Below are 27,800 nucleotides of genomic sequence, written 5' to 3' on the forward strand. Positions count from 1 at the left end.
AAAACGCATACGCACTTTATGGGCAACCAAGCAAGCAAGCAATGCAAATGTGCACAACAAAGAAGTCTCATTTCCCACCGGTCAAAAGGGCCATCCGAAAAAATTGTAAAAACCAGAAATGCAGGACAGGCCATGGAGAACAGGGAGCCTTTATACGCTGATGGAGAGTGTGTGAACTGCCGAGAGCCACTCTGGAGAAGTGTATGGTGGTTCCTAAATCATCTAAAAAACAGAGCTACAGAGCATAGGGCACTTCCAATCATGGAAGTATATCTAGGGAAGTCTAAAAATCAACAAGACACAAACACACCACAGTTTAGGGCTACTCTGTTTACAAGAACCTCAACTTCAGTACACCTTAAATATCCCAGGAAAGAGAACAATGGATAAAGAAAATGTGGTACTTATGTACAATGGAATATCTCTTCACCATGAAATCAATGTAATAAGGCTAGTAGAAGGATAAAGAGTGGATTTAGGTCCGATAATACTACTTGAAATAAGTCAAACAGAAAAAGAAACATATCATAAGATATCACTTATAGAGGGAGGATAAATATGGCTGCACAAAAAATGAATTATAAAACAGAACAGTGTCTCACATTTAGAAAACACACTTATGTCAGCCTAAGGGGAAAGGAGAGGTGGGGTGATGCATAAAACCAGAGTTTGAAATTAGCACAGATACCGTTCAATAAACCAAATAGGTATTAGACAAGATCTACACCTTGCTCAATGAACTGGCCTCAACACACCCTATACATCGCAGAGAACTATATCTGAGTAATAAGAATCTTAAAACCCATGTATTGATATATCTCCATAAGGGAATCAAGTGTGTGCAGAGTGGCACAAACACAGCAGTGAAAATGAGCTAAACCCCATTATAGAAATAAATTTTAAAACCAAAACGCAGAAACAATGAAAGAGAGAAAAATTCTTACAAAATTCGCTCAGGGGCTGTGATGCAACATGGAATGACCACATATAAACCCACAGCTGGATAAGACATAAGGCTGGACACTTGGGGCTGAGAGGATTGGTGAGCTTTGGTGAGCAACTGCCGAAAGTTTAATGCAATACTTCATGCTACTCATTCCAAGGGTCCCAACACTCCAGGTTGAAGGGAATCTTCCTACAGCTAAACCATGCATGGGAAATCCAGCGGATGGTATACCATATGATTGGGAAAGGTTTCTAAAACGCACCTCATTTTCCTCTCCTGGGGCTCCGGATCAACATTCCAGCCACTTTACTAACAACATCTCCACATGGAGAGTCAATGCCTTTAAGTTCCGGTATCGCACAGTCTGCAGTTAGAGCGGAGGATGAATGGAAATAGGGGGAACCAGTGAGAAAATAGCTGTAGCGGTTTCAATGGGCACATGTCACTCTAATTTCACATCAGGAAGAAGAATTAACCAAAGGCAGAGCAAGGCGCCCCAGAAGAAGAATAGGGCCTGAAGAACTCCTGTGGATATGAGGAAAGATCACAAAAATAAGAACTGAAAAATTGAGCTAAGGGCCACTGCAATTCAAAAACCTGCAGAGTTATAAAGGCCAACTATTTTCCAAAAGTATACTGAGGTAAGGCTATGAAGAGGCACTGACAGCAAGGCAGAATTGCAGGAAACTGATTTCAGGCGGAAGACTGGAATTGCATGTAAAGCATAGGAAAAGAGGAAGAACGTCCACAATGATGCACTTGGCCAAAAAGGGCGTATGCATTTTTTCCTGAATATATTCAGGAAGAAACGCATACGCCGTTTTTGGCAAACCAAGCAAGCTTGCAAAGGAAATCTGCACTACAATGAAGTCTCACTGCCCCCCGGTCAAAAGGGCCATCTGAAAAAAGTGTAAAATCCAGAAAGGCAGGACAGGCCATGCAGAACTGGGAGCCTTGTTATGCTGATGGGCGGGATGTACATTGCCAACAGCCACTCTGGAGAAGTGTATGGTGTTTCCCGAAATATCTAAAAAGCAAAGCAACAGAGCCTAGGGCACTTCCACTTATGGTCCTATAGCTTAGGGAAATTAAAATCAAAAAGACACAGCCACCCCAAAGTTTGGGACGGCTCTGTTTACAAGAACCTCATTTACGGTACAAGTTCAATATCGCAGAAAGCGAAAAATGGATAAAGAAGTTGTGGTACTTACGTACAATGCAATATCACTCAGCAATGAAATCTATGTCATCAGGCCCGTAGCAGCATAAAGAGTGGATTCAGGTACGATGATTCTAAGTGAAATAAGTCACACAGAAAAAGAAACATCATAAGATATCATTAATACACGGAATGTAAACTTGGCTACACAGGAACTGAATTACAAAACAGAACAGGGTCTCAAATGTGGAAAACCAACTTATGCTTGCTTAAGGGGAAAGGTGGGTTGGGGTGCTACATAAAACAAGAGATTGAAATTAGCACAGATACCGTTCCATAAGCCAAATATGTAATAGACAAGAGCTACTCCTTGCTCAGCGAAGTGGACTGAACACACCATATTAAACGCCTAAGAATATACCTGACTAGTAAGGATCTTAAAACCTATGGATTTATATGTCTCCAAAAGAGAATCAAGTGTGTGTACAGCGGTATAAACGCAGCAGTGATAGGATTGGTGAGGTTCAGTGAGCAAATGCAGACCCTTTGAAGTCATATTGCATGGTACCCATTCCATGGGTCTCAACTCTTCAGGTTTAAGGGATTCTTCCTTCATCTAAAACATGCATGTGGAACCCAAAGTATGATCCACCATGTGATCGGGAAACATGTTCAAATGTGTCTCAGTTTTTGTCCTCTGGTACTTGGGTGCAACATTTCAGATGCTTTACTAACACTCCGCCCACTTGGAGAGTCAGTGCCTTTAACCTCCTGTTTGGCCCAGTTGCAATTTCTGCGGAAGATGAACAGGAATAGGGAGAACCAATGAGAGACTAGCTGGAGGTGTCTGGACGGGCAAATTTAACTCTCATTTCCCACCAGGAAGAGGAATTAAACAAAGGCTCAGCGTGCCGTGCCGGAACCACACTAGGGCCTGAAGCAATCCTGCGGTGTTGCGGCCAGCTCACAAGAAAGCGAGTTGAAGAAAGGAGCTCAGGGGCACTGTAATTCACAAACCTGCAGAGTTATAAATGACAGCTATCGTCCAAAAATATACTGAAGTAAGGCTGCCAAGAGGACTTGAAAGCGGGGCAGAATTGCAGGAAACCGATTTCAGGAGGTAGACGGGAATTGCATGTAAAGCATAGGAAAAGAGGCAGAACGTCCACAATGATGCACTTGGCCAAAAAGGGCATATTCATTTTTTCCTGAATATATTCAGGAAAAAAACGCATACGCCCTTTTTGGCCAACCAAGCAAGCTTGCAAAGGAAATCTGCACTACAATGAAGTCTCACTGCCCCCCGGAAAAAAGGGCCATCTGAAAAAAGTATAAAATCCAGAAAGGCAGGACAGGCCATGGAGAACTGGGAGCCTTGTTATGCTGATGGGTGGGATGTAAATTGCCAACAGCCACTCTGGAGAAGTGTATGGTGTTTCCTGAAACATCTAAAAAACAAAGCAAGAGAGCGTAGGGCACATCCACTTATGGTACTATAGCTTAGGGAAATTAAAATCAAAAAGACACAGCCACCCCAAAGTTTGGGACGGCTCTGTTTACAAGAACCTCGTTTACGGTACAAGTTCAATATCACAGAAAGCGAAAAATGGATAAAGAAGTTGTGGCACTTACATACAATGCAATATCACTCCGCAATGAAATGTATGTCATCAGGCCCGTAGCAGCATAATGAGTGGATTGAGGTACGATGATTCTAAGTGAAATAAGTCACACAGAAAAAGAAACATCATAAGATATCACTACTACACGGAATGTAAACTTGGCTACACAGGAACTGAATTAGAAAACAGAACAGGGTGTCAAATGTAGAAAACCAACTTATGCTTGCTTAAGGGGAAAGGTGAGTTGGGGTGCTGCATAAAACTAGAGATTGAAATAAGCACAGATACCATTCCATAAGCCAAATATATAATAGAAAAGAACTACTCCTTGCTCAACGAAGTGGACTCAACAACACATATTAAACACCTAAGAATATACCTGACTAGTAAGAACCTTAAAACCTATGGATTTATGTGTCTCCGAAAGAGAATCAAGCGTGTGTACAGCGGCATAAACGCAGCATTGATAGGATTGGTGTGGTTCGGTGAGCAAATGCAGACCCTTTGAAGTCATATTGCATGGTACCCATTCCATGGGTCTCAAATCTCAAGGTTTAAGGGATTCTTCCTTCAGCTAAAACATGCATGTGGAACCCAGAGTATGATCCACCATGTGATCGGGAAACGTGTTCAAATGTGTCGCAGCTTTCGTCCCCTGGTACTCGGGTGAAACATTCCAGACGCTTTACTAACACTCTCCCTACTTGGAGAGTCAGTGCCTTTAACCTCCTGTTTGGCCCAGTTTGCAATTTCTGCTCAAAATGAACAGGAATACGGAGAACCAATGAGACACTAGCTGGAGGTGTTTGGACGGGCAAATTTAACTCTCATTTCCCACCAGGAAGAGGAATTAACCAAAGGCTTAGCGTGCAGTGCCAGAACCACACTAGGGCCTGAAGCAATCCTGCGGTGTTGCGGCCACCTCAAAACAAAGCGAGTTGAAGAAAGGAGCTCAGGGGCACTGTAATTCACAAACCTGCAGAGTTATAAATGACAGCTATCGTCCAAAAATATATTGAAGTAAGGCTGCCAAGAGGACTTGAAAGTGGGGCAGAATTGCAGGAAACCGATTTCAGGAGGTAGACTGGAATTGCATGTAAAGCATAGGAAAAGAGGCAGAACGTCCACAATGATGCACTTGGCCAAAAAGGGCGTATGCGTTTTTTCCTGAATATATTCAGGAAAAAAAGCATACGCACTCTTTGCCACCCAAGCAAGCTTGCAAAGGAAATCTGCACTACAATGAAGTCTCACTGCCCCCAGATCAAAAGGGCCATCTGAAAAAAGTGTAAAATACAGAAAGGCAGGACAGGCAATGGAGAAATGGGAGCCTTGTTATGCTGATGGGCGGGATGTAAATTGCCAACAGCCACTCTGGAGAAGTGTATGGTGTATCATGAAACATCTAAAAAACAAAGCAACAGAGCCTAGGGCACTTCCACTTATGGTCCTATAGATTAGGGAAATTAAAATCAAAAAGACACAGCCACTCCAAATTTTGGGACGGCTCTGTTAACAAGAACCTCGTTTACGGTACAAGTTCAATATCACAGAAAGCAAAAAATGGATAAAGAAGTTGTGGTACTTACGTACAATGCAATATCACTCAGCAATGAAATCTATGTCATCAGGCCCGTAGCAGCATAATGAGAGATACAGGTACGATGATTCTAAGTGAAATAAGTCACACAGAAAAAGAAATATCATAAGATATCACTACTACACGGAATGTAAACTTGGCTACACAGGAACTGAATTACAAAAGAGAACATGGTCTCAAATGTAGAAAACCAACTTATTCTTGCTTAAGGGGAAAGGTGAGTTGGGGTGCTGCATAAAACCAGAGATTGAAATGAGCACAGATACCGTTCCATAAGCCAAATATGTAATAGCCAAGAGCTACTCCTTGCTCAGCGAAGTGGACTCAACATCCCATATTAAATGCGTAAGATATACCTGACTAGTAAGAATCTTAAAACCTATGGATTTATATGTCTCCGAAAGAGAATCAAGCGTGTGTACAGCAGCATAAACGCAGCAGTGATAGGATTGGTGAGGTTCGGTGAGCAAATGCAGACCCTTTGAAGTCATATTGCATGGTACCCATTCGATGGGTCTCAACTCGCCAGGTTTAAGGGATTCTTCCTTCAGCTAAAACATGCATGTGGAACCCAGAGTATGATCCACCATGTGTTCGGGAAACGTGTTCAAATGTGTATCATTTTGCGTCCCCTGGTACTCGGGTGCAACCTTCCAGACGCTTTACTAACAATCTCCCCACTTGGAGAGTCAGTGCCTTTAATCTCCTGTTTGGCCCAGTTTGCAATTTCTGCGGAAAATGAACAGGAATAGGGAGAACCAATTAGAGACAAGCTGGAGGTGTCTGGACGGGCAAATTTAACTCTCATTTCCCACCAGGAATAGGAATTAACCAAAGGCTCAGCGTGACGTGCCGGAACCACACTAGGGCCTGAAGCAATCCTGCAGTGTTGCGGCCAGCTCACAAGAAAGCGAGTTGAAGAAAGGAGCTCAGGGGCACTGTCATTCACAAACCTGCAGAGTTATAAATGACAGCTATCGTCCAAAAATATATTGAAGTAAGGCTGCCAAGAGGACTTGAAAGCGGGGCAGAATTGCAGGAAACCGATTTCAGGAGGTAGACTGGAATTGCATGTAAAGCATAGGAAAAGAGGCAGAACGTCCACAATGATGCACTTGGCCAAAGAGGGCGTATGCGTTTTTTCCTGAATATATTCAGGAAAAAACGTATACGCCCTGTTTGACCAACCAAGCAAGCTTGCAAAGGTAATCTGCACTACAATGAAGTCTCACTGCCCCCCGGTCCAAAGGGCCATCTAAAAAAAGTGTAAAATCCAGAAAGGCAGGACAGGCCATGGGGAACTGGGAGCCTTGTTATGCTGATGGGTGGGATGTAAATTGCCAACAGCCACTCTGGAGAAGTGTATGGTGTTTCCTTGTACATCTAAAAAACAAAGCAACAGAGCCTAGGGCACTTCCACTTATGGTCCTATAGCTTAGGGAAATTAAAATCAAAAAGACACAGCCACCTCAAAATTTGGGACGGCTCAGTTTACAAGAACCTCGTTTACGGTAAAAGTTCAATATCACAGAAAGCGAAAAATGGATAAAGAAGTTGTGGTACTTACGTACAATGCAATCTCACTCAGCAATGAAATCTATGTCATCAGGCCCGTAGCAGCATAATGAGTGGATTCAGGTACGATGATTCTAAGTGAAATAAGTCACACAGAAAAAGAAATATCATAAGATATCACTACTACACGAAATGTAAACTTGGCTACACAGGAACTGCATTACAAAACAGAACAGGGTCTCAAATGTAGAAAACCAACTTATGCTTGCTTAAGGGGAAAGATGAGTTGGGGTGCTGCATAAAACCAGAGATAGAAATGAGCACAGATACCGTTCCTTAAGCCAAATATATAATAGAAAAGAGCTACTCCTTGCTCAACGAAGTGGACTCAACACCCCATATTAAACGCCTAAGAATATACCTGACTAGTAAGAATCTTAAAACCTATGGATTTATATGTCTCCGAAAGAGAATCAAGCATGTTTACAGCGGCATAAACGCAGCAGTGATAGAATTGGTGAGGTTCGGTGAGCAAATGCAGACCCTTTGAACTCATATTGCATGGTACCCATTCCATGGGTCTCAACTCTCCAGGTTTAAGGGATTCTTCCTTCAACTAAAACATACATGTGGAACCCAGAGTATGATCCACCATGTGATCGGGAAATGTGTTCAAATGTGTCTCAGTTTTCGTCCCCTGGTACTCGGGTGCAACATTCCAGACGCTTTACTAACACTCTCCCCACTTGGAGAGTCACTGCCTTTAACCTCCTGTTTGGCCCAGTTTGCAATTTCTGCGGAAAATGAACAGGAATAGCGAGAACCCATGAGAGACTATCTGGAGGTGTCTGAACGGGCAAATTTAACTCTCATTTCCCACCAGGAAGAGGAATTAACCAAAGGCTCAGCGTGCTGTGCCAGAACCACACTAGGGTATGAAGCAATCCTGCGGTGTTGCGGCCAGCTCACAAGAAAGCGAGTTGAAGAAAGGAGCTCAGGGGCACTGTAATTCACAAACCTGCAGAGTTATAAATGACAGCTATCGTCCAAAAATATATTGAAGTAAGGCTGCCAAGAGGACTTGAAAGCGGGGCAGAATTGCAGGAAACGGATTTCAGGAGGTAGACTGGAATTGCATGTAAAGCATTGGAAAAGAGGCAGAACGTCCACAATGATGCACTTGACCAAAAAGGGCGTATGCGTTTTTTCCTGAATATATTCAGGAGAAAACGCATACGCACTTTTTGGCCAAACAAGCAAGCTTGCAATAGAAATCTGCACTACAATGAAGTCTCACTTCCCCCCCGGTCAAAAGGGCCATCTGAAAAAAGTGTAAAATCCAGAAAGGCAGGACAGGCCATGGAGAAATGGGAGCCTTGTTATGCTGATGGGCGGGATGTAAATTGCCAACAGCCACTATGGAGAAGTGTGTGGTGTTTCCTGATACATCCAAAAAACAAAGCAACAGAGCCTAGGGCACTTCCACTTATGGTCCTATAGCTTAGGGCAATTAAAATCAAAATGACACAGCCACCCCAAAGTTTGGGACGGCTCTGTTTACAAGAACCGCATTTACGGTACAAGTTCAATATCACAGAAAGCGAAAAATGGATAAAGAAGTTGTGCTACTTACATACAATGCAATATCACTCAGCAACAAAATCTATGTCATCAGGCCCGAAGCAGCATAATGAGTGGTTTCAGGTACGATGATTCTAAGTGAAATAAGTCACACAGAAAAAGAAACATCATAAGATATCACTACTACACAGAATGGAAACTTGGCTACAGAGGAACTGAATTACAAAACAGAACAGGGTTTCAACTGTAGAAAACCAACTTATGCTTGCTTAAGGGGAAAGGTGAGTTGGGGTGCTGCATAAAACCAGAGATTGAAATGAGCACAGATACAGTTCCATAAGCCAAATATGTAATAGACAACAGCTACTCCTTGTTCAACGAAGTGGACTCAACACCCCATATTAAACGACTAAGAATATACCTGACTAGTAAGAATCTTAAAACCTATGGATTTATATGTCTCCGAAAGAGAATCAAGCGTGTGTACAGCGGCACAAATGCAGCAGTGATTCGATTGGTGAGGTTTGGTGAGCAAATGAAGACCCTTTGAAGTCATATTGCATGGTACCCATTCCACGGTTCTCATCTCTCCAGGTTTAAGGGATTCTTCCTTCAGCTATAACATGCATGTGGAACCCAGAGTATGATCCACCATGTGATCGGGCAGCGTGTTCAAATGTGTCTCAGTTTTCGTCCCCTGGTACTCGGGTGCAACATTCCAGACGCTTTACTAACACTCTCCAAACTTGGAGAGTCAGTGCCTTTAACCTCCTGTTTGGCCCAGTTTGCAATTTCTGCGTAAGATGAACAAGAATAGGGAGAACCAATCAGAGACTAGTTGGAGGTGTCTGGACGGGCAAATTTAACTCTCATTTCCCACCAGGAAGAGGAATTAACCAAAGGCTAAGCGTGCCGTGTCGGAATCACACTAGGGCCTGAAGCAATCCTGCGGTGTTGCGGCCAGCTCACAAGAAAGGGAGTTGAAGAAAGGAGCTCAGGGGCACTGTAATTCACAAACCTGCAGAGTTATAAATGACAGCTATTGTCCAAAAATATATTGAAGTAAGGCTGCCAAGAGGACTTGAAAGTGGGGCAGAATTGCAGGAAACCGATTTCAGGAGGTAGACTGGAATTCCATGTAAAGCATAGGAAAAGAGGCAGAACGTCCACAATGATGCACTTGGCCAAAAAGGGCGTATGCGTTTTTTCCTGAATATATTCAGGAAAAAAAGCATACGCACTCTTTGCCACCCAAGCAAGCTTGCAAAGGAAATCTGCACTACAATGAAGTCTCACTGCCCCCAGATCAAAAGGGCCATCTGAAAAAAGTGTAAAATACAGAAAGACAGGACAGGCAAATGGAGAACTGGGAGCCTTGTTATGCTGATGGGCGGGATGTAAATTGCCAACAGCCACTCTGGACAAGTGTATGGTGCTTCCTGAAACATCTAAAAAACAAAGCAACAGAGCCTAGGTCACTTCCACTTATGGTCCTATAGCTGAGGGAAATTAAAATCAAAAAGACACAGCAACCCCAAAGTTTGGGACGGCTCGGTTTACAAGAACCTCGTTTACGGTACAAGTTCAATATCACAGAAAGCGAAAAATGGATAAAGAAGTTGTGCTACTTACATACAATGCAATATCACTCAGCAACGAAATCTATGTCATCAGGCCCGTAGCAGCATAATGAGTGGATTCAGGTACGATGATTCTAAGTGAAATAAGTCACACAGAAAAAGAAACATCATAAGATATCACTACTGCACGGAATGGAAACTTGGCTACACAGGAACTGAATTACAAACCAGAACAGGGTCTCAAATGTAGAAAACCAACTTATGTTTTCTTAAGGGGAAAGGTGAGTTGGGGTGCTGCATAAAACCAGAGATTGAAATGAGCACAGATACCGTTCCATAAGCCAAATATGTAATAGACAAGAGCTACTCCTTGCTCAATGAAGTGGATTCAACACCCCATATTAAACGCCTAAGAATATACCTGACTAGTAAGAATCATAAAACCTATGGATTTATATGTCTCCGAAAGAGAATCAAGCATGTTTACAGCGGCATAAACGCAGCAGTGATAGGATTGGTGAGGTTCGGTGAGCAAATGCAGACCCTTTGAAGTCATATTGCATGGTACCCATTCCATGGGTCTCAACTCTCCAGGTTTAAGGGATTCTTCCTTCAGCTAAAACATGCATGTGGAACCCAGAGTATGATCCACCGTGTGATCGGGAAACGTGTTCAAATGTGTCTCATTTTCCGTCCCCTGGAACTCAGGTGCAACATTCCAGACGCTTTACTAACACTCTCCAAACTTGGAGAGTCAGTGCCTTTAACCTCCTGTTTGGCCCAGTTTGCAATTTCTGCGTAAGATGAACAGGAATAGGGAGAACCAATGAGAGACTAGCTGGAGGTGTCTGGACGGGCAAATTTAACTCTCATTTCCCACCAGGAAGAGGAATTAACCAAAGGCTCAGCGTGCCATGCCGGAACAACACTAGGGCCTGAAGCAATCCTGCAGTGTTGCAGCCAGCTCACAAGAAAGCGAGTTGAAGAAAGGAGCTCAGGGGCACTGTAATTCACAAACCTGCAGAGTTATAAATGACAGCTATCGTCCAAAAATATATTGAAGTAAGGCTGCCAAGAGGACTTGAAAGTGGGGCAGAATTGCAGGAAACCGATTTCACGAGGTAGACTGGAATTCCATGTAAAGCATAGGAAAAGAGGCAGAACGTCCACAATGATGCACTTGGGCAAAAAGTGCGTATGCGTTTTTTTCTGAATATATTCAGGAAAAAATGCATACGCACATTTTTGCCAGCCAAGCAAGCTTGCAAAGGAAATCTGCACTACAATGAAGTCTCACTGCCCCCCCCCCCCGGTCAAAAGGGCCATCTGAAAAAATTGTAAAATCCAGAAAGGCAGGACAGGCCATGGAGAACTGGGAGCCTTGTTATGCTGATGAGCGGGATGTAAATTGCCAACAGCCACTCTGGAGAAGTGTATGGTGTTTCCTGAAACATCTAAAAAACAAAGCAACAGAGCCAAGGGCATTTCCACTTATGGTCCTATAGCTTAGGGAAATTAAAATCAAAAAGACATAGCCACTCCAAAGTTTGGGATGGCTCTGTTTACAAGAACCTCGTTTACGGTACAAGTGCAATATCGCAGAAAGTGAAAAATGGATAAAGAAGTTGTGGTACTTACGTACAATGCAATATCACTCAGCAATGAAATCTATGTCATCAGGTCCGTAGCAGCATAATGAGTGGATTCAGGTACAATGATTCTAAGTGAAATAAGTCACACAGAAAAAGAAACATCATAAGATATCACTACTACACGGAATGTAAACTTGGCTACACAGGAACTGAATTACAAAACAGAACAGGGTCTCAAATGTAGAAAACCAAGTTATGCTTGCTTAAGGGGAAAGGTGAGTTGGGGTGCTGCATAAAGCCAGAGATTGAAATTACACAGATACCGTTACATAAGGCAAATATGTAATAGAAAAGAGCTACTCCTTGCTCAACGAAGTGGACTCAACACCCCATATTAAACGCCTAAGAATATACCTGAATAGTAAAAATTTTAAAACCTATGGATTTATATGTCTCCAAAAGAGAATCAAGCGTGTGTACAGTGACATAAACGCAGCAGTGATAGGATCGGTTAGGTTCGGTGAGCAAATGCAGACCCTTTGAACTCATATTGCATGCTACCCATTCCATGGGTCTCAACTCTCCAGGTTTAAGGGATTCTTCCTTCAACTTAAACATACATGTGGAACACAGAGTATGATCCACCATGTGATCGGGAAATGTGTTAAAATGTGTCTCAGTTTTCGTCTCCTGGTACTCTGGTGCAACATTCCAGACGCTTTACTAACACTCTCCCCACTTGGAGAGTCACTGCCTTTAACCTCCTGTTTGGCCCAGTTTGCAATTTCTGCGGAAAATGAACAGGAATAGCGAGAACCCATGAGAGACTATCTGGAGGTGTCTGAACGGGCAAATTTAACTCTCATTTCCCACCAGGAAGAGGAATTAACCAAAGGCTCAGCGTGCTGTGCCAGAACCACACTAGGGTAAGAAGCAATCCTGCGGTGTTGCGGCCAGCTCACAAGAAAGCGAGTTGAAGAAAGGAGCTCAGGGGCACTGTAATTCACAAACCTGCAGAGTTATAAATGACAGCTATCGTCCAAAAATATATTGAAGTAAGGCTGCCAAGAGGACTTGAAAGCGGGGCAGAATTGCAGGAAACGGATTTCAGGAGGTAGACTGGAATTGCATGTAAAGCATTGGAAAAGAGGCAGAACGTCCACAATGATGCACTTGACCAAAAAGGCCGTATGCGTTTTTTCCTGAATATATTCAGGAGAAAACGCATACGCACTTTTTGGCCAAACAAGCAAGCTTGCAATAGAAATCTGCACTACAATGAAGTCTCACTTCCCCCCCGGTCAAAAGGGCCATCTGAAAAAAGTGTAAAATCCAGAAAGGCAGGACAGGCCATGGAGAACTGGGAGCCTTGTTATGCTGATGGGCGGGATGTAAATTGCCAACAGCCACTCTGGAGAAGTGTGTGGTGTTTCCTGATACATCCAAAAAACAAAGCAACAGAGCCTAGGGCACTTCCACTTATGGTCCTATAGCTTAGGGCAATTAAAATCAAAACGACACAGCCACCCCAAAGTTTGGGACGGCTCTGTTTACAAGAACCTCATTTACAGGACAAGTTCAATATTGCAGAAAGTGAAAAATGGATAAAGAAGATGTGGTACTTACGTACAATGCAATATCCCTCAGCAATGAAATCTATGTCATCAGGCCCATAGCAGCATAAAGAGTGGATTCAGGCATGATGATTCTAAGTGAAAAAAGCCACAGAGAAAAAGAAACATAATAAGATATCACTAATACACGAAATGTAAACTTGGCTACACAGCAACTGAATTACAAAACAGAACAGGGTCTCAAATGTAGAAAACCAACTTATGCTTGCTTAAGGGAAACGGTGAGTTGGGGTGCTGCATAAAACCAGAGATTGAAATGAGCACAGATACCGTTCCATAAGCCAAATATGTAATAGACAAGAGCTACTCCTTGCTCAACGAAGTGGACTCAACACCCCATATTAAACGCCTAAGAATATATCTGACTAGTATGAATCTTAAAACCTATGGATTGATATGGCTCCGAAAGAGAATCAAGCATGTGTACAGCGACATAAACGCAGCAGTGATAGGACTGGTGAGGTTCGGTGAGCAAATGCAGACCCTTTGAAGTCACATTGCATGGTACCCATTCCATGGGTCTCAACTCTCCAGGTTTAAGGGATTCTTCCTTCAGCTAAAACATGCATGTGGAACCCAGAGTATGATCCACCGTGTGATCGGGAAACGTGTTCAAATGTGTCTCAGTTTTCATCCCCTGGTACTCGGGTGCAACATTCCAGACGCTTTACTAACACTCTCCCCACTTGGAGAGTCAGTGCCTTTAACCTCCTGTTTGGCCAAGTTTGCAATTTCTGCGGAAAATGAACAGGAATAGGGAGAACCAATGAGAGACTAGCTGGAGGTGTCTGGACGGGCAAATTTAACTCTCATTTCCCACCAGGAAGAGGAATAAAACAAAGGCTCAGCGTGCCATGCCGGAACCACACTAGGGCCTGAAGCAATCTTGTGGTGTTGCGGCCAGCTCACAAGAAAGCGAGTTGAAGAAAGGAGCTCAGGGGCACTGTCATTCACAAAACTGCAGAGTTATAAATGACAGCTATCGTCCAAAAATATATTGAAGTAAGGCTGCCAAGAGGACTTGAAAGTGGATCAGAATTGCAGGAAACCGATTTCAGGTGGTAGACTGGAATTGCATGTAAAGCATAGGAAAAGAGGCAGAACGTCCACAATGATGCACTTGGCCAAAAAGGGCGTATGCTTTTTTTCCTGAATATTCAGGAAAAAACGCATACGCACTTTTTGGCCAACCAAGCAAGCTTGCAAAGGAAATCTGCACTACAATGAAGTCTCACTGCCCAACCCCGCCGGTCAAAAGGGCCATCTGAAAAAAGTGTAAAATCCAGAAAGCCAGGACAGGCCATGGAGAACTGGGAGCCTTGTTATGCTGATGAGCGGGATGTAAATGGCCAACAGCCACTCTGGAGAAGTGTATGGTGTTTCCTCAAACATCCAAAAAACAAAGCAACAGAGCCTAGGGCACTTCCACTTATGGTCCTCTAGCTTAGGGAAATTAAAATCAAGAAGACACAGCCAGCCCAAAGTTTGGGACGGCTCTGTTTACAAGAACCTCGTTTACGGTACAAGTTCAATATCACAGAAAGTGAAAAATGGATAAAGAAGTTGTGGTACTTACGTACAATGCAATATCACTCAGCAATGAAATCTATGTCATCAGGCCCGTAGCAGCATAATGAGTGCATTCAGGTACGATGATTCTAAGTGAAATAAGTCACACAGAAAAAGAAACATCATACGATATCACTAATACACGGAATGTAAACTTGGCTACACAGGAACTGAATTACAAAACAGAACAGGGTCTCAAATGCAGAAAACCAACTTATGCTTGCTTAAGGGGAAAGGTGAGTTGGGGTGCTGCATAAAACCAGAGATTGAAATGAGCACAGATACCGTTCCATAAGCAAATTATGTAATAGACAAGAGCTACTCCTTGCTCAACGAAGTGGATTCAACACCCCATATTAAACGCCTAAGAATATACCTGACTAGTAAGAATCTTAAAACCTATGGATTTATATGTCTCTGAAAGAGAATCAAGCGTGTGTACAGCGGCATAAACACAGCAGTGATAGGATTGGTGAGGTTCGGTGAGGAAATGCAGACCCTTTGAAGTCATATTGCATGGTACCCATTCCATGGGTCTCAACTCTCCAGGTTTAAGGGATTCTTCCTTCAGCTAAAACATGCATGTGGAACCCAGAGTATGATCCACCATGTGATCGGGAAACGTGTTCAAATATGTCTCAGTTTTCGTCCCCTGGTACTCGGGTACAACATTCCAGACGCTTTACTAACACTCTCCCCACTTGGAGAGTCAGTGCCTTTAACCTCCTGTTTGGCCCAGTTTGCAATTTCTGCGGAAAATGAACAGGAATAGGGAGAACCAATGAGAGACTAGCTGGAGGTGTCTGGACGGGCAAATTTAACTCTCATTTCCCACCAGGAAGAGGAATTAACCAAAGGCTCAGCGTGCCATGCCGGAACCACAATAGTACCTGAAGCAATCCTGCAGTGTTGCGTCCAGCTCACAAGAAAGCGAGTTGAAGAAAGGAGCTCAGGGGCACTCTCATTCACAAACCTGCAGAGTTATAAATGACAGCTATCGTCCAAAAATATATTGAAGTAAGTCTGCCAAGAGGACTTGAAAGCGGGGCAGAATTGCAGGAAACCGATTTCAGGAGGTAGACTGGAATTGCATTTAAAGCATAGGAAAAGCGGCAGAACGTGGACAATGATGCACTTGGCCAAAAAGGGCGTATGCGTTTTTTCCTGAATATATTCATGAAAAAACGCATACGCCCTTTTTGGCCAACCAAGCAAGCTTGCAAAGGAAATCTGCACTACAATGAAGTCTCACTGCCCCCCGGTCAAAAGGGCCATCTGAAAAAAGTGTAAAATCCAGAAAGGCAGGACAGGCCATGAAGAACTGGGAGCATTTTTATGCTGATGGGCGGGATGTAAATTGCCAACAGCCACTCTGGAGTAGTGTATGGTGTTTCCAGAAACATCCAAAAAACAGAGCAACAGAGCCTAGGGAACTTCCACTTATGGTCCTATAGATTAGGGAAATTAAAATCAAAAATACAAAGCCGCCCCAAAGTTTGGGACGGCTCTGTTTACAAGAACCTCATTTACGGTACACGTTCAATATCACAGAAAGCGAAAAATGGATAAAGAAGTTATGGTACTTACGTACAATGCAATATCACTCAGCAATGAAATCTATGTCATCAGGCCCATAGCAGCATAAAGAGTGGATTCAGTTACGATGATTCTAAGTGAATAAGTCACACAGAAAAAGAAACATCATAAGATATCACTAATACACAGAATGTAAACTTGGCTACACAGGAACTGAATTATAAAACAGAACAGGGTCTCAAATGTAGAAAACCAACTTATGCTTGCTTAAGGGGAAAGGTGAGTTGGGGTGCTGCATAAAGCCAGAGATTGAAATTAGCACAGATACCGTTCCATAAGCCAAATATGTAATAGACAAGAGCTACTCCTTGCTCAACGAAGTGGACTCAACACCCCATATTAAACGCCTAAGAATATACCTGACTAGTAAGACTCTTAAAACCTATGGATTGATATGTCTCCGAAAGAGAATCAAGGGTGTGTACATCAGCATAAACGCAGCAGTGATAGGATTGGTGAGGTTCGGTGAGCAAATGCAGACCCTTTGAAGTCATATTGCATGGTACCCATTCCATGGGTCTCAACTCTTCAGGTTTAAGGGATTCTTCCTTCAGCTAAAACATGCATGTGGAACCCAGAGTATGATCCACCGTGTGATCGGGAAACGTGTTCAAATGTGTCTCAGTTTTCGTCCCCTGGTACTCGGGTGCAACATTCCAGATGCTTTACTAACACTCTCCCCACTTGGAGAGTCAGTGCCTTTAACCTCCTGTTTGGCCCAGTTTGCAATTTCTTCGGAAGATGAACAGGAATAAGGAGAAGCAATGGGAGACTGTCTGTAGGTGTTTGGACGGGCAAATTTAACTCTCATTTCCCACCGGGAAGACGAATGAACCAAAGGCTCCGTGTGCCGTGCTGGAACTAGATTAGGGCCTGAAGAGATCCTGTGGTTTTGCGGCCAGCTCACAAGAAATCGAGTTGAAGAAAGGAGCTGAGGGGCACTGTAATTCACAAACCTGCGGAGTTATAAATGACAGCTATCATCCAAAATTTTACTGAAGTAAGGCTGCGAGGAGGACTTGAATGCGGGGCAGAATTTCTGGAAACCGATTTCAGAAGGTACACGGGAGTCACTCTTAAAGCATAGGAAAAGAGACAGAACTTGAAAAATAAAGCACTTGGCAAAAAAGGGCATATGTGTTTTATCCAGAGCTCTCATAACTGAGGGGAGGAGATTCCCAGCAGGCTCTAACTGCCACCTGAGGGCTCACATTGCCAAGGCAACGTGAGCAAGCCAGGCAGGAGTTACCTCACAGCAGAGGTCCCACCTCACAGAAGGTTGAAAAACCCAGCCAACATCAGACTCTCACCAGAGGCCCCACATCACCAAGGGGATGGGAACCAGGCAGGAGTGTCTTCACATCAGTGGGGCCACATCATCGAAAGGTGAGGTACTCAGCACATGTGTCCTCAAACCAGAGGACCCACATCACCAAGGGCCTCGGAGTGAGGCAGGCAGGAGTAGCCTCACAACACTGGGCCCATAGAATAAGAAAGTGAGGAATCCAGCAGTTGGAACCTCCCAGCAGGCGGCCCAGAGCACCGAGGCTATGGGATCCAGGCCACAGTGAACTCACAGAAGAGGGCCCATGTCATGAAACTGAGCAACCCAGACATTGGGACCTCAGAGCAGGAGGCCCACATCCCCATGGGGATGGAAATCTGGTAGGAGTGTCCTCGCACCACTGAGAACGTATCAGAAACTTTTGGGCGACCAGCAGTTAGGGCCTGACGCCAGAGGACCCTCATCACCAAGGGAAGGAGGCTCCCAGCAGGCTCCAACTGCCACCAGAGGGCTGACGTCGCCAAGGCGATGTGTGCCAACCAGGCACGAATGACCTCACAGCAGAGGGCCCACCTCAGAGAAGTGTGACGAACCCAGTCAGGATCAGACTCGCACCAGAGGGCCCACATCACCAAATGGATTGGAACCAGGCAGGAGTGTCCTCACATGAGTAGGGCCACATCATCTAAAGATGAGGAACCGAGAACATGTGGCTTCAAACCATAGGACACCCATCACCAAGGGGCTGGGAGTGAGGCAGGCAGGAGGAGCCTCATAACAGAGGACCCAAAAATAAGAAAGGTGAGGAATCCAGCATTTGGAACCTCCCAGCAGGCGGCCCAGAGCACAGAGGCTAGGGGATCCAGGCCAGAGTGAACTAACACCAGACAGCCCACATCATGAAACTGTGAGCAACCCAGACATTGGGACCTCAGAGCAGAAGGCCCACATCCCCATGGTGATGGGAACATGACACGAGTGTCCTGGCATCACTGGGCTCACATCAGAAAACGTGGGGTGCTCAGAAGTTAGGGCCTGACGCTAGAGGGCACTCATCACCGAGGGGAGGAGGCTCCCAGCAGGCTCCAGCTGCCACCAGAGGGCCAACGTCGCCAAGGCGATGTGTGCCAGCCCGGCAGGAGTGACCTCACAGCAGAGGGCCCACCTCACAGAAAGGTGAGGAACAGAGCCAGGATCAGACTCTCACCAGAGGGCCCACATCACCAAGGGGATGGGAACCAGGCAGGAGTGTCCCCACACCAGTGGGACAACATCATCGAAAGGTGAGGATCCCAGCACATGTAGCCTCAAACCAGAGGAACCACATCACCAAGGGGTTCGGAATGAGGCTGGCAGGACCGGCCTCACAACACAGGGTCCATAGAATATAAAAGTTGAGGAATCCAGCAGTTGGAACCTCCCAGCAAGTGGCCCAGAGCACTAAGGCTATGGGATCCAGGCCGCAGTGAACTCACAGCAGAGGGCCCACATCATGAACCTGTGAGCAGCCCAGCCGTTGGGACCTCAGAACAGAAGGCCCACATCCCCACTGGGATGGGAACCTGGCAGGAGTGGCTTCGCACCACTTAGCACATATCAGAAAATGTTAGGAGCCCAGCAGTTAGGGCCTGACGCCAGGGGGCCCTCATAACTGAGGGGAGGAGACTCCCAGCAAGTTCCAACTGCCAACAGAGGGCCCACGTCTACAAGGTGGCATGCGCCAGCCAGGCAGTAGTGACCTCACAGCAGAGGGCCTATCTCACAGAAGGGTGAGGAACCGAGGCAGGATGAGACTCTCGCCAGAGGGCCCACAACACCAAGGGGATGGGAACCAGTCAGGACTGTCCTCCCACCAGTGGGGCCACATCATCGAAAGGTGAGGAACCCAGCACATGTGGCCTCATATCAGACGACATACATCACAAAGGGGATGGGAGTGAGGCAGGTAGGAGTAGCCTAAAAACAGAGGGTCCAAAGAATAAAAAAGCTGAAGAATCCAGCATTTGGAACCTCCCAGCAGGCGGCTGAGAGCACAGAAGCTATGGGATGCAGGCAGGAGTGAACTAACACCAGAGAGCCCACATCATGAAACTGTGAGCAACCCAGGCGTTGGGACCTCAGAGCAGAAAGCCCACATCCCCATGGGGATGGGAACCTGACAGGAGTGTCCTGGCATCACTGGGCTCACATCAGAAAACGTGGGGAGCCCAGAAGTTAGGGCCTGATGCTAGAGGGCCGTCATCACCGAGGGCAGGAGGCTCCCAGCATGTTCCATGTGCCAAGAGAGGGCCCACGTCGCCAAGGTGATGTGTGCAAGTCAGGCAGGATTGATCTCACAGCAGAGGGCCTACCTCACAGAAGAGTGAGGAACCCAGCCAGGATAAGACTGTCACCAGAAGGCCCACATCACCAAGGGGATGGGAACCAGGCAGGAGTGTCCTCACACCAGTGGGGCCACATCATTGAAAGTTGTGGAACCCAGCACATGTGGCCTCAAACCAGAAGACCCACATCACGAAGGGGTTGCGAGTGAGGCAGGCAGGAGGAGCATCACAACACAGGACCCATAGAATACAAAAGTTGAGGAATCGAGCAGTTGGAACCTCCCAGCAGGCGGTCAAGAGCACAGAGGCTATGGGATCCAGGCCACAGTGAACTAACACCAGAGAGCCCACATCATGAAATTGTGATCAACCCAGCCGTTGGGACCTCAGAGCAGAAGGCCCACATCCCCATTGAGATGGGAACCTAAGAGGAGTGCCCGAGCATCACTGGGCTCACTAAGAAAAGTTGGGGAGCCCAGCAGTTAGGGCCTGACGTCAGAGGGCCCTCATCACAGAGGTGAGGAGGCTCCCAGCAGGGTCCAAGTGCCACCAGAGGGCTCATGTCAACAAGGCGAGGTGAGCAAGCCAGGCAAGAGTTACCTGATAGTAGAGGGCCCACCTCACAGATGGGTGAGGAACCCAGCCAGGATCAGACTCTCACCAGAGGGCCCACATCACAAAGGGGATGGGAACCAGTCAGGATTATCCTCACACCAGTGGGGCCTCATCATCTTAAGGTGAGGAACCCAGCACATGTGTCCTCAAACCAGAGGACCCACATCACCAAGGGCCTTGGAGTGAGGCAGGCAGGAGTAGCCTCACAACACAGGGCACATAATATAAAAAACGTGAGGATTCCAGCATTTAGACCTTCCAGCAGGTGGCTCAGAACACCGAGGCTATGGGATCCAGGCCACAGTGAACTCACAGCAGAGGGCCCACATCATAAAACTGTGAGCAACCCAGGCGTTGGGACCTCAGCGCAGAAGGCCCACATCCCCATGGGAATGGGAACCTGGCTGGAGTGTCCTCGCACCACTGGGCGCACATCAGAAAATGTGGGGAGCCCACCATTTAGGGCCTGACGCCAGAGGGCCGTCATCACCGAGAGGAGGAGGCACCCTGCACGCTCCAACTGCCACCAGAGGGCTCACGTCTCCAAGGTGACGTGTGCCAGCTAGGCAGGAGTGACCTCACAGCAGAGGGCCTACCTCAGAGAACGTTGAGGAACCCAGCCAGGATTAGACTCTCGCCAGAGGGCCCACCTCACCAAGGGGATGGGAACCAGGCAGGAGTGTCCTCACACGAGTGGGGCCACATCATTGAAAGGTGAGGAACGCAGCACATGTGGCCTCAAGCCATAGGACAGTCATCACCAAGGGGCTGGCAGTGAGGCAGGCAGGAGGAGCCTCACAACAGAGGGCACATAGAATAAAAAAGTTGAGGAATGCAGCAGTTGGAACCTCCCAGCAGGCGGCTCAGAGCACCGATGATAAGGGATCCTTGCCGGAGTGAACTCACAGCAGAGGGCCCACATCATGGTACTGTGAGCAAGCCAGCCGTTTTGACCTCAGAGCAGAAGGCCCATATCCCCATGGGGATGGGAACCTGGCAAGAGTGTCCTCACTCACTTGGCGCACATCAGAACATGTGGGGAGCCCAGCAGTTATGGCCTAAGGCAAGAGGGCCCTCATCACCGAGGGGAGGAGGATCCCAGCACACTCCAACTGCCACCAGAGGGCCCACGTCGTCAAGGTGACGTGTGCCAGACAGGCATGATTGACCTCACAGCAGAGGGCCCACCTCACAGAAGGGTGAGGAACTCAGCCAGGATCAGACTCTCACCTGAGGGCCCACATCAGCAAGGGGATGGGAACCAGTCAGGACTGTCTTCCCTCCAGTGGGGCCACATCATCGAAAGGTGCGGAACCCAGCACATGTGGCCTCAAATCAGAGGACACATATCACAAAGGGAATGGGAGTGAGGCAGGCAGGAGTAGCCTAAAAACAGAGGGCCCAAAGAATAAGAAAGGTGAGGAATCCAGCAGTTGGAACCTCCCAGCAGGCGGCCGAGAGCACAGAAGCTATGGGATGCAGGCAGGAGTGAACTAACAGCAGAGAGCCCACATCATGAAACTGTGAGCAACCCAGGCGTTGGGACCTCAGAGCAGAAGGCCCACATCCCAATGGGGATGTGAACCTGGCTGGAGTGTCCTCGCACCACTGGGCGCACATCACAAAATGTGGGGAGCCCAGCAGTTAGGGCCTGACGCCAGAGGGCCCTCATCACCGAGGGGAGGAGGCTCCCAGCAGGCTCCAAGTGCCACCAGAGGGCTCATGTCCACAAGGCGAGGTGAGCAAGCCAGGCAGGAGTGACCTCACAGCAGACGGCCCACCTCACAGATGGGTGAGGAACCCAGCCAGGATCAGACGCTCAACAGAGGGCCCACATCACCAAGGGGATGTGAACCAGGCAGGAGTCTCCTAAGACCATTGGTCCCACATCATCGAAAGGTGAGGAACCCAGCACATGTGGCCTCAAACCAGACGACACACATCACGAAGGGCCTGGGAGTGAGGCAGGCAGGAGGATCCTCACAACAGAGGGCCCAAAAAATTAAAAAAATGAGGAATCCAGCAGTTGGAACCTCCCAGCAGGCGGCCAAGAGCACAGAGGCTATGGGATCCAGGCCTCTGTGAACTAACACCAGAGAGCCCACATCATGAAAATGTGAACAACCCAGCCGTTGGGACCTCAGAGCAGAAGGCCCACATCCCCATGGAGATGGGATCCTAAGAGGAGTGCCAAAGCATCACTGGGCTCACTAAGAAAAGTTGGTGAGCCCAGCAGTTAGGGCCTGACCCAAGAGGGCCCTCATCACCGGGGGGAGGAGATTCCCAGCACGCTCCAACTGCCACCACACGGCTGACTTCACCAAGGCAATGTGTGCCAGCCATGCAGGAGTGACCTATCAGCAGAGGGTCTCCCCTCTGCTGATAGGAACACAGCCAGGAACAGACTCTCACCAGGGGGTCCACATAACCACGTGGATGAGAACCAGGCAGGAGTGTCCTCACACTAGTGGGGCCACATCATCGAAAGGTGAGGAACCCAGCAAAGGTGGCCACAAACCAGAGGACCCACATCACCAAGGGGTTGAGAGTGAGGTAGGTGTCTGGACGGGCATATTTAACACTCATTTCCCACCAGGAAGAGGAATTAACCAAAGGCTCAGCGTGCCCTGCCAGAAGCAGATTAGGGCCTGAAGCAGTCTTGCGGGTTTGCGGCCAGCTCACAAGGAAGCGAGTTGAAGAAAGGAGCTCAGGGACCCTGTAATTCACAAACCTGCAGAGTTATAAATGACAGCTATCGTCCAAAAATATATTGAAGTAAGGCTGCGAAGAGGACTTGAAAGCGGGGCAGAATTGCAGGAAACCGATTTCAGGAGGTAGACTGGATTTGCATTTAAAGCATAGGAAAAGAGGCAGAACATCGACAATGATGCACTTGGCAAAAAAGGGCGTATGAGTTTGTTCCTGAATATATTCAGGAAAAAACACATACGCCCTTTTTGGCAAACCAAGCAAGCTTGCAATGGAAATCCGAACTACTATGAAGTGTCACTTCCCCCCGGTCTAAAGGGCCATCTGAGAAAAGTGTAAAATCCAGAAAGGCAAGACAGGCCATGGGGAAAAAGGAGCCTTGTTATGCTGATGGGCGGGATGTAAATTGCCAACAGCCACTCTGGAGAAGTGTATGGTGTTTCCTGATACATCTGAAAAACAAAGCAACAGAGTCTAGGGCATTTCCACTTATGGTCCTATAGCTTAGGGAAATTAAAATCAAAAAGACACAGCCACCCCAAAATTTGGGACAGCTCTGTTTACAGGAACCTCTTCTACGGTACAAGATAAATATCCCAGAGAACAAATAATTGATAAAGAAGTTGCTGTACTTACGTACAACAGAATACCACTCAGCAATGAAATCTGTGTCACCAGGCCTGTACCAGCATAATGAGTGGATTGAGGCACGATGATTCTAAGTGAAATAAGTCACACAGAAAAAGAAACATCATAAGGTATCACTAATGCACGGAATGTAAACTTGGCTACACATGAACTGAATTACAAAACAGAACAGGGTCTCAAGTTTAGAAAACCAACTTATGCTTGCTTAAGGCGAAAGGTGAGTTGGGGTGCTGCATAAAACCAGAGTTTGAAATTAGCACAGATACCGTTCCATAAGCCAAATATGTAATAGACAAGACCTACCCCTTGCTCAACGAAATGGACTCAACAATGAGGTATCACCTCACACCTGTTAGAATGGGCATCATCTGAAAATCTACAAACAACAAATGCTGGAAAGGGTGTGGAGAAAAGGAAGCCTCTTCCACTATTGTTGGGAATATAAATTGATACAGTCACTATGGAGAACAATATGGAGTTTCTTAAGAAACTAATAATAGAATTACCATATGATACAGCAATCCCAGTACTGGACATATACCCAGACAGAACCATAAGTCAAAAAGAGACATTCACCGCAATGTTCATTGCATCACTATTTACAATATCGAGGTAATGGAAGCAACCTAAATGCCCACAGACAGACGAATGCATAAAGATGTGGTACATATATAAAATGGAATATTACTAAGCCATGAAAGGAATGAAATTGGGTCATTTGTAGAGACGTCGATGGATCTAGAGACTGTCATACAGAGTGAAGTAAGTCAGAAAGAGAAAAACAAATCTTGTATATTCATGCATATATGTGGAACCTAGAAAAACTGTACAGATTAACCATTTTGCAAGGCATAAATAGAGCCACAGATGTAGACAACAATCGTATGGACAACAAGGGGGGAAAGCTCTTGGGGGGGTGGTGGTGGGAGGAGTTGAGAGATTGGGATTGGCATGTAAACATTTATATGTATAAAATAGATAACCAATAAGAACCTGCTGTATAAAAATATAAAATAAAATTCAAAATTAAAAAGAAATAAAATTTAAAAAATAAAACAGAAAAAACAATTATTCCCTTCACATACATGTATTTATATGAATAAATTATTTCCATGCTTATATCTGTAAATACAAAAAAGAGGAATAAAATCTACCTTGAACCAAAAACGAAAAAGAGAAAAAAAAAAACAGAACCCACCAGTTACTCAGAGGAAAACCGTATCAGGGCACTTGCTCCAGTTGTAAACAATTCTGAAGTTGGTCAGTGGTGGGGAATCGTCTCCCATTCAGCCAGCAGCCCCCACACAGCAAGCGTCCTCATTGCAAAGCTGGGGCACCGTGCCGAGGCATCTGTGAGTAAACGTGAGCTGAGCCCCAGGCCAGTTGCTGCTGAACTGTTCCCACCCTTCCCAGGTAAAACACCTGAATATATACAAGGACTTGAAAGCCTAGAGGAAGGGCCATGGAGCCACACGAGTGACAGCATGCCAGCTGACTTGGTGCCTGCAGGCCAGCCAGGATGGTCCTGGCCCTGGGTGCTCTTCTGGAAGATTTCCATTTCCCTGCCTGAGATACCCGTCCTGTCCCTGCCCCCACTGCTTTTTTCCTTCCTCACCTCTGCCCAGGGAGAAATTCCAGCAGCAGGTATGGGTGACACATCCTCTTCTTTAGCAGGTGGCAGCCTGGCAACTGCTGCAGAAAGTCCAGCAGAGCCCCACTCACACTGGGCCACCCACAAAGCCGTGGCCTCTCACTCCCTCCCACCAGCCCAGCCCCGAGACTGCTGACAGGGCAGAGAAAATGGCGTCAGGCACAGCTGCAGGGGCTCTTGCTGCCTGGAGTGGTATTTATATTGATCTCAACCCAGGCACACCTGGGGAGGGCTGGCCGGCACGGTAAGGCTGCCCAGGTCAGCCAATCATCACCCCTCAGGGGCTCACAGTTGCAGAATATGGAACTTGCTGAACCGGCCAGGTCCAAGGAATAGGTGTGGGCTCCTGAGAGTCAGGATAGACAAGGGGCTGCAGCTTTGGCTTGTTTTCTAATCATTTTATCTGGCCCATGAGTGGGAGACAACTTCAAGAAAACCCTCTCCTAATGAGAGGAACCCAGGAGTCAGGGAGAGGAGGGGGTGGGTGGTGGTTGGAGACAGAGGCCTGGTGCCCTGGGTGCAGTGGAAGTCTCTGGAAGACCAGGTGGAGGGAGGCCACACAGAGTGATGCCCAGGGTCACAGACCTGTCGGAGCGGCTGTTTGTTAGTTCAAGTCCTGCTCTGAGGTGCTCTGTGTCAGCTCTGAGCGACAGGTGAGCTGGGGGTGCTCTTCAATGAGGGCTATGTGCACGGTTCCTGTGTGCCCAGCCCTGCCACGGTACCTGCGAGGGTAGCTCTGTATCCTGGGAGGGACCTGACCATGAGAGCCCCGTGGGCTGGTTTGGGGGTGGGGTACCTGCCCAGGAGAGCTCCATATCCTGGGATTGGCCTGACCACGAGAGCCCCATGGGCTGCTGGGGACCTGGTAAAAGATGTCAGGACAGTCAGTGAAGCCACCGAGGATATACCTCCAGTTGCTCCTGATTCCTACACCCTGCTGGTCATTCTACCAACCACCAGGACATGGTATTCTGTATTAGTCTTCAATGATGCCTTCTTTTGTATTCCATTAGTCCCAGAGTCACAAGAAATTTTGGCTTGTGAGTGGCAGGACTCAACATACAACTAAAACAATACTTCCGGGCCGTCTTGCCCCAAGGGTTCAAAAATTCCCACACCATCTTTGGGGAAAGCTTAGCTAAAGACCGAAAAGTTCTACCTCTGGAAAAGGAAACCCTCCTTCAATATGCAGATGACATTCTGATCGCCAGCCCTACTAAGGAGGCCTCTGAACTACCAAGCCAATAAAGGATAGAAGTTGTCCAAGAAAAAGCTCAAATATCACAGACTGCGGTGACCTGCCTGGGCTTCATTCTCACACAAGGTCAGAGAAGCCCATCCCAGGAAAGGGAAGAAACCATTTGCAGCCTTACCCCTTTCTAAAACTAGAAGACAGCTTAGGGGTTCCTGGGGAGGCCAGGGTTTGCTGCTTCTGGATCCCTAACTACAGTCTACTAGCTGGGCCTCTATATGAAACACTGAAAGGAAAAGATGATGATCCTTTTGAACAGAATCCAGAAGTGGCCTTTCAAGAATGGAAAGAGCAGTCAATTCAGACCCTTGCCCTGGAACTCCCTAATTGAGCTAAACCCTTTGACCTTTACATTCCCGGTGAAAGGTGAATCGCCATTGGAGAATTAGTGCAAAAACTGGGACCACTTGAAATGGAACAACGCAAGAATGCCATCCAGGTAGGATAAACTACAGTCACCAAGGGGCTTGGCCCACTGCCACATCTGGCCAAGATACTGGCGGTATCTAAAAACCTGGAAATCAGCAGCCCAAAAGGCCACCTCCCTCCTAAGGGAAAAGGACCCCACGTGGTGATCCTAATCACCAACCATGCCCTGAAGTTGCAGGGTTCGCTCCATGGGCACACCGACCTCGAGTGAGGAGGCCCTCCAACTCCAACATCCAGAGAGATAACCGGGGGCAACAGGGCACCATGACGACTCATGTGAACATCACTTGACCTGGAGTTTCTCTCATAAAACAACAATAGTGTGTCCCGAAGGAGTAGACTACTGCTTGCAGGACTTACTGCACCCGGAGGGGAGCTAATAATCTTGGCGGGGGAACCATATATCACACTGTCACCATAGAAAAGCCTACAGACACCGTGATGATGGTGGCCAATAAGACTGGCTGGACTCCTGTTTACTTCAAAAGGCTGT

The sequence above is a fragment of the Orcinus orca genome, chromosome 2, assembly GCF_937001465.1.
Source record: "Orcinus orca chromosome 2, mOrcOrc1.1, whole genome shotgun sequence".
NCBI classification, from domain to species: domain Eukaryota; kingdom Metazoa; phylum Chordata; class Mammalia; order Artiodactyla; family Delphinidae; genus Orcinus; species Orcinus orca.